The sequence below is a fragment of the Talpa occidentalis genome, unplaced genomic scaffold (genome assembly GCF_014898055.3).
Source record: "Talpa occidentalis isolate TD23 unplaced genomic scaffold, MPIMG_talOcc4v2.1, whole genome shotgun sequence".
NCBI lineage: Eukaryota > Metazoa > Chordata > Mammalia > Eulipotyphla > Talpidae > Talpa > Talpa occidentalis.
In genome coordinates, this window is record NW_026555331.1 from 84,852,707 (window position 1) to 84,861,689 (window position 8,983).

Below are 8,983 nucleotides of genomic sequence, written 5' to 3' on the forward strand. Positions count from 1 at the left end.
ACACACCCTACAGATAAAAGTTGATTCTAAATAGCAAATAAATAAAAAGGTTACCATGAGTTGAGAGAGAGAGAAAGATCATGGAAGAAAGGATAAAACTTCATCTTTGAAAACTTTAAATGCAAATCTTTTTCCTGCTTTTGGGCATAGGTATTTTCATTTTCATATTTCATGAAGCCCTGTGAATTAGATAGCTGATCTTAGAAGAGAGGATTATACAAATATGTGAATATCAAGATGTGGGGATTGTTGGGGGTCATCTTGGAGGCTGGCTGCTGAATGCATTCATATAAGAGGATAATTCCCCAGCTTCCCCCAAAACCCTGTTTTTGATCTTTTTTTTTTTTTGTCTGTTTTTGATCTTATACTGAATATATGTGTGTGTGTATTATGGATATATTGATAACATTTCAACTTATCAAAACATCCTTACCAATAAGTAGTAAATTATGGACCACTATTATGGAAATAGATTTCAAGAATTTCTGAAAGGTTATGTATTTTAATTGGTATATGTGTTTTTTCAGAAATTAGTTTTTTAATGTCATAATTTATTGGTTGTGGTCAACATATTTTTTTTTTTTTTTAATTTATATAAGCCCTGGGTACAGTCAGAAGCGCGGGAGGGTGAGAGAATTCACCAGAGCCAGAGCAGGGAACAGAGCAGGCAGAAGGACCGAAGTACACTGCTGAGGGGAGCAGCGGGCAGCAGGAGAGGTCTGCGCGCCATGTGGGACCCTCCTCTGGTGGCCGGGGAGCAGCCGGGGATCGAACCAGTGCTGCAGAGGCTGCGGGCAGCTTTGCAACCCAGCGCTCAACCGCTGCGCCACCGGGGAGGCCCTATGGTCAACATATTTTTTGGGTATAAAATATCACACTTTAATGTTAATATTTTGCTTTATGGGAATCATTCTAGTTCTTAGCATCTGCTAAGAACTCCCAAAGACTTTAAATTTCATTTAAAGATCATGCAGATATAATTTTAAGGATCAATGTCCTAGTATTTTTTCATGGGAATATATAGTTTCCCGATCAGTAGATTTTCATTCTTATCAACGGATTGTCATTGAAAAGAGATTGGAATAAAGAAAAGCAAATTGTCAAAAGGAATTTATAAAAATTCAACTATATTAACTTTTAAAATAGAGATATAATTGACATGTATCATTATATTAGTTTTAGATATAAAACATAAGGATTCAATGTTTATATAGATTACAAAATGATCACATAATTCGTTAACTTTTGACTCCATATGTTTTGTAGTTACAAAGTTTTTTTCTTGTGAAGACTTTAAATATCTATTCTTTAAATATGCAATGTTGTATTATTAATTATAATCACCATGCTGTACATCACATTCCCATGACATTTATTTTGTAACTGAAATTTGTAACTTTTGACTTCCTTAACACATTTTGCCCACTGCCCCCACCCCTCTACCACCTCTGGCAACCACCATCTGTTCTCTGTGTCTGTGAGCTTGGTATTTGTTTGCCTTTTTTCCTTTTTTTTTTTCAGACGTCACATGTAAGTGAGATCATATAGTATTTCTTTTTATTAAAAAAAAATCTTAGACTTTGTTTTTGCTTGTTCTGTATTTGTTCATAGTCTGAAACAGCAGCTGAACCATAGAAACCATCTCTGATAGTTGGGAAGTTCAGTTTCACAAAACAAATATGAAACTAAATTGTTAGCTTTTGAAAGCTAATTGAACCTGTCCAGTGGTGTTGTTTAAGTCTGTAAACTGAGAATTTCCAGGCACTAAGATAAATTCCTAAGAAGTAAGTTTATGTCTTTATGTACGCGGTTTTAAACTTCATAATTTGATCATAAGATAAATATTTTTAAAAATAAACCTCAGGATACATACTTGGTATTCAAAATATTGAGTTAATGGATTCCCTACAGTTCATTATATATCATAAGATATATCATAAGTTTATAAACATTTTGACAAAGATTAAAACTGGATATATTGGATTCCTTAAATATATCCCTAAAACTGACTTCCATTTCTTTATTTTTTTAAGATTTATTTATGCATACAAGAGCTGAGGTACAGGCCAGAGGTGTGGGTGGGGGAGTGGGGGTTGGGGGGTAGGAGTAGGGTTGTGGGGAGAGGATTCACCAGGGACAGAGTGGGGAATAGAACAGGCGGATTGACTGAAATCCACTGCTGAGGGGAGCAGCAGGAGAGACAGGGGAGGTCTGCTGCGCCATGTGGGTTGCTCCCTGGTGCTGCAGTGGCTGCAGATAACTTCATAGTGCTGTGACTTAACCCCTTGCGTCACCACGGAGGCCCTTATTTCCACTTCTACAGGAAAAAAAAAAAGAAAATACACATTTTGTACGTTCACCTTGATGTTTAGAGGAAAAACATCTTCTGGACTTGATATCAGAAAAAACAATAGTATCAAACATTTTGAATCAACATTGCCCGTGACTTTATCAAGCCCACATTAAATATGTTCATTCTCTAACAAGTCAAAAACAGTTCCTATTAATCAAAGAACCAGGAGCCAGCTATATATGTGCATTCATTTCTTTATAAGACTAACACAACAATATGCTAAGAGAACAAAAATAAGAGGACATTTTCCAAATCTCTTAAAACTTAAAAGAACAAGCCAGGATAAGTGCACTGAATCCGCTTTTCAGATTTGATTTTTTTTCTTCCATAGCACTTACCATCAACTGATATTTTACATTTGTATTGTATACTTTATTTGTCCATTTTTGTTCCTTCCTTAAAAGTTAAGCCTTCTCCAATGAGGCAATAGTGCTACTGTTACATCTGTACGATTTAGAATAGCGATGAAAATAGATAGCCACTTAATAAATAGATCTTGAATGAACAAACTGGTTTTTCAGTTGACTTCAAATTGCTAAAGATGATTTTTCACTTAAGCTCCCTTCTCTACAGGCTAAGGCTAACTTTATTTTTTAAAAGATTTGTTTATGCATACAAGAGCTGGGGTGCAGCCAGAGATGCGATGGGTGGGAGGGTGGTGTGTGTGTGAGGGGATTCACTAGAGACAGAGTGGGGAGCATAACAGGCAGATTGACTGAAATACACTGCTGAGAGGAACAGCAGACGAGACAGGAGAGGTCTGCTGCCCAATGCGGGTCATCTCTCTGGTGGGGGATTGAACTCGTGCTGCAGTAGCTGTGGATAGCTTCATAGCGCTGTGTCTCAACCCTTTGTGCCACCAGGGAGACCCCTGAGGCGGACTCTAGTGACTTCCTTTTGGGCTTCTCCCCTGCTTGTTTCTGTTGCTCTGTTTAGACTTGGCTTTTTTAAGGGTTCCTATCTCTTGTCCTTATTGGAAATTCTTTTAGCAGTCAATCACTATAATAAGACATACCCAAATAAGCATGTCCTGGCTAGTTGGCCGTGGATTATAGTCTTTTCTTAGCTGTTTCCACCTTAATTTACTACCGTTTTCCTGAAGCCTAAATGTTGATCCACATGCTTTGAGACATTACATAATTGCAGCTGATGATCTTGGAAACTTCCATAGTGTATAAAGAATAGAAAGAGTGTGATCCTGATAATGATACTGCTTATTCTAGACTAAACTTTTATAATAGATTGGAATAGGAGTTAGTATTTATTATTCTGTGAATTCCGGTTTCCAAAGATGAGTATTAAAGTGATTTTAATAAGTATTAAAGTGATAAATAATATGAGAAGGACTACTCAAAGTATATAGCTTAGACCATGGACACACTTTAGATGAATTATAAGTGTTCCCAATCTATGAATAACCACTGGAACATGGAATGAGTAAGCATGAAGTTGTGAAGATGGGACAGGAATTGATAGCACTTCAGAAGTTGCTGTATGATTTTAGTGTACAGGTATTTATCAAAGTACTTTCAACTGTGTTATTTATAGATGATTAAGATTTCATTTTATATTTCAATGTATTTCACTTCATAGAAATTATTACATAAACCACCAGAGAGAGTAGAAGCCTGTTCCATTTATAATAAATCTACAAAACTATCACAGTGCTCCATGACTATTTTGAAAAATCAAAATAATAATGGGCATTTCCATTAAGAATTTCATTGCCTGTGAAGGACACAACCAAATTTAATTCTAGCAAAAACTCTTTGATTCATACTGACCAGAATATATTAATAATTGTTTGCTGTATGTGAGACATTAAAAATTATAATCTATTTGATCTTTCTATGTTCTTAACTTGATAATGAATATACTCAACTATACATACATTAATATACCTTTCAGTTTAGTTATGAGCTCATTTCCTCCATTTTCCTCCCACTACTTCCACTTAAAATTTAGCATAATCACTCTCTTGGTCAATCATCAAATCTGTAAATATTAGAAATATAATCAACCAAATATAATTTATTTACCTTTATTGATGTATAAATAAATGACAAATTATATATAATTGTATATAATAAAATTTATATATAAGTCATATAAAATATGTAATATATATTAATTATATATGTAAATTATATATTTAATTAAAATTACATACAATTTAATGTTTTGAGAAATATATGCATTGTAAAATGATCATCACAAACAAGCTCATTAACATATCCAGTTACTATTTTTTTGTTGTCTGTGTGGTGAGAACACTTAAGATTTGTCTTAGCAAATTTCAAATATGCAATATGATACTGTTAATTCCAGTAGCTACACTTTGCATTAGCTCTCTTGCACTTATTCCTCTTGCATAACCCAAACTATAGCCTTTGTAATAAACCTTCAAGTATTCTTAGAAACAACTGCAAACATGTTGGCATAATCTTACAAAATACAGCTAATTTGAAAAGCAGATTATTCTGAGTTTACCAGGCTAGAATATTCAAACACTAAAAAAATATAAATACTCTTAAACCATATATGCACAAATAGTATCTGTTCAGTAGTGGCTCCAGGGCATGGTTGTGGGAGCTTAATACTAAGTCATTTGGCATAATTGACAATGTGCAGAGAATAATGCTATGTGCAAAATTCAAAAAGGGTAACAGTGCCTTCTCTGTGGAAAACTACAAGTGTCAATGTGCCTGCAATAATTCAATAGATGTTTTATGTGCATTGCTATTTGCATCATAATAATCCTAACTCTTAGGATTATTGAGTTTCAGAAGGGCTAACTAACTCAGTCAAGGTCACACACCTTGTTAGATGCAGAAATGAAATTTGTAACCAGTTCTCTGGGGATTTGAAACCCATATGCTTTTACTGCACTATATTATCTTCCCGTTGGAATTTTTAATCTATAATCATGGAGAAAAGACTCACATGTGGAACATTGGAGTTACAATGAAAAGTTGAATATGATTTTGTATCAGAATAATAAGCAGTCCAGAAAAAGTGTGTGTGTGTGTGTGTGTGTGTGTGTGTGTAGTCAGGCTAGGTACAACATACACAAATGTAATTGAAGAGGATTTTTGTCTTTTAGGACAAATGCATCTATAAGATTGACTACCTTTTCTCCTCACATTTTTCAGCATTCACCAGTGACTTTACCCTTCTGTGAAACATAGAAACATAGAAATTTTTAAATTTTTTAAAAAGAGGGCTATTTATCTAACTGATGCGATGCCAAATGACTAAGAAGCATCAATTAATGTTAGGCAAAATTAAGGTATAAAATGCCAGGCTCGTGTGTCTTTCTGTCACTCTGTCCCTCTTTTCTTCTCTGTCTTTCTCTGTCATACATCGCTCTTACTCCAAATGAAATGTCCAATAGGGCCAGTCTGTCTAATGAGAGAAAATTCTACCCTGCTGCCTACTTATTTTGCTCGACTGGGTGAATAGTGGCAAGAAGGAAGGGGGAAGAATTGGAGGCACATTTTTGTTTGGGGGTCCAAGGAAATGCTTGTAAATAGTTTACTCATGATTTAAATTTTGAGCCCATTTCTCAATTTTATCAGAACTCAGACAGAAGTATGTGATTACTTGGTAACAAACAACTCCAACACTGAAAAGCTTTAGGAATGATCTGACTTTCCTGGAGACATTCCTTGCCTTCCTGAAAAAAAGGTACCCTCCCTTGGAAACTTTTGTAACTTAGCAGGGCGGTCACCTGCAACTGCCAATAAAGCAAATAAATGCACGCATTTGTTTATTGCAGTGTTGGTGGAGGTGACTGACCAGTAGACACAGCCTTGGATGCAAAGACTCTTGTGACCTGCTAGCCTCTGGACAGCAAGACAAACCTGAGTCATAACACTTAAGACAGTCACCTGAATGTAAGTTAAATTCATGTGGATAATTTTTAATTTCCTTTAGTTTATAACACCTAATGAAATCTCATACTACATATCTTTCTGTATTTCTTTTGATGGTTATTTTAATTATTTACATGTTTTTTTAATGTTGCTACTCTCTATCCTCAATTCTCTATAATTTTGGGAGTGACTTTCAATTTTACTTTGATTATAATGATTTTAACTTCTCTAGTCAATGTCACTGAATCTAGCTATGAATTTTAACATTAAATTGAAGGAAATTTAATATATATTATTTTATTTAGAGTCATTTTATTTTTATTTATATATATTTAATTTTTTACATCATTGTTCATTTTTGAACAATGTTTGCTTACCAACCCCCTCAGGTGTAGTCCCCATAGAGTTTCCTTCACCAATGCACCCATGCACCATCACCTCAGTCCCCTGTGCTCCTCCCTCCCTCCCATCCCTCTCCCTCCTCCTCCCCTGCAGGATGTCTCTGGTTTATAATTGTCAGTTTTTGCTCTGTTGTGTTTTGTACTGTTATTATTTTTCATACTGATGTCTTATTTGGTTCTCCTATATTCCTTCTATAATGAAACTATCTGATATTTTTCTTTTTACTTCTGGCTTATTTCACTGAGCACAATTCCTTCTAGCTCCATCTACATTGTTGTGAATGGCATGCGTTTATCTTTTTGATTGCTGAATAATATTCCATTGTGTATATATACCACATCTTCATGATCTAGTCATCTATTTTTGGGCATTTGGGTTGTTTCCAGGTTTTACCTATTGTAAATAGTGCTGCAATAAACATAGGGGTACATGTGTTCTTTTGAATCCATGTGTTTGTGTCCTTTGGGTAGATCCCTAGGAGTGGAATTGCTGGGTCGTATGGTAGCTTCATTTTTAGTAGACTGAGGAACCTCCAAACAGCTTTCCATAGTGGTTGAACCAGTTTGCACTCCCACCAGCAATGTAGGAGTGTTCCTTTTTCACCACATCCTTACCAACATTTGTTGTTGCTAGTTTTTTTGATATGTGCCATTCTGGCTGGTGTAATGTGGTATCTCAATGTGGTTTTAATTTGCTTTTCCCTGATGATAAGGGATGTTGAACATTTTTTTCATATGCCTATTGGCCATTTGCATTTCCTCTTTGGAGAAATGTCTTTTAAGTTCTTCTGCCCATTTCTTGACTGGATTGTTTATTTTGTTTTTGTTGAGTACTATGAGTACTTTGTATATTTTTGTGATCAGTCCCTTGTCAATTGACTGGAGTGCAAAGATTTGTTCCCAATCAGTGGGGTGTCTCTCTGTTTTGGTTAATGTCTCTTTTGCTGTGCAGAAACTTTTCAGTTTGATGTAATCCCAGGTGTTTATGTTTTCCTTGACTTTCTTTCTTTGGGTGATGAGTCTTTTTTTTTTTTTTAAAGGATTTATTTATTTATTTATACAAGAACCAGGATACAGGCCAGATGTGCAGAAAGGTGAGAGGATTCACCAGAAACAGAGTGGGGAACAGAACAGGCAGACTGACTGAAGTACCCTGCTGAGGGGAGCAGTGAGCGAGACAGGAGAGGTCTGCAGTGCCATGTGGGACCCTCGCAGGTCTGCCGGGATGGAACCGGTGCTGCAGAGGCTGCGGAGACTTTCACAGCACGGCCCTCAACTGCCTGTGCCACCAGGGAGGCCCTGGGTGATGAATTTTTAAAGATGTTATTGCAATGTATGTCTTGTAGTGTTTTACCTATATTTTCTCCTATATATTTTATGGTTTCTGGTCTTATATCCAGTTCTTTTATACATTTCGAGTTGATTTTTGTTCATGGTAAAAGCTAGTAGTCTAGTTTCATTTTTTCGCATGTGGTGGTCCAGTTTTCCCAGCACCATTTATTGAACTAACTGTCTTTGTTCCATTGCATAGTCTTTGCTCCTTTGTCAAAGATCAGTAGCCCATATAAGTGTGGTTTTATTTCTGGGCTCTCTATTCGTGTCTGTTTTTGTTCCAATACCAAACTGTTTTAATTATTATGGATTTGTAGTGTTGCTTGAAGTTTGGAAGTGTGATACCTCCTTTCTCCTTTGTTTTCATCAGTAGGGCTTTGGCTATTTGTGGTTTTTTTGTGGTTCCATATGACTTTCATCAGTTTGTTCTATTTCTTTGAAGAATGTCATTGAGATTTTTATTGGAATAGCACTGAATCTGTAAATTGCTTTTGGTAGGATGGACATTTTAATAATGTTAATTTTTCCAATCCATGAGCAGGGGAAGTCTTTCCATTTCTTTGTGTCTTCTTCTATTTCTTTTAACTAATATATATTATTTTAAAGCAATCTTGGGCAAGTAATAATTATCCAAATATTGATGAATTTGATGGATTTCTATAGGACTTGGTTTTTGCCTTCACAGAGAGTATAAATTACTGATCATCCGCAGTCCAGTCAGTGGCTCTTTATAACTGCAATGTCTAAAGTCTAAATGCATAATCAATCTCTTCTACAAAGTCAGCATTATACAAGAGTGTTTACATTAAAAATATTTTATTAAAAAATGAAATTATGCACAATCTAAGATGTGTGAAGAAGGGAAATAGGTGAGTTTTGCAAAGATCACTCATGGGACATTTATTTAATTGAGAAAAAAGAAATAATTAAATGTTAGTGGAAAAGAGTCTTCTCCTTTGGGAAAATTAACTCATTCAACCTGATAGCCCCCAGAACATTCAGTTAATAGCTCTTCTTCTCTG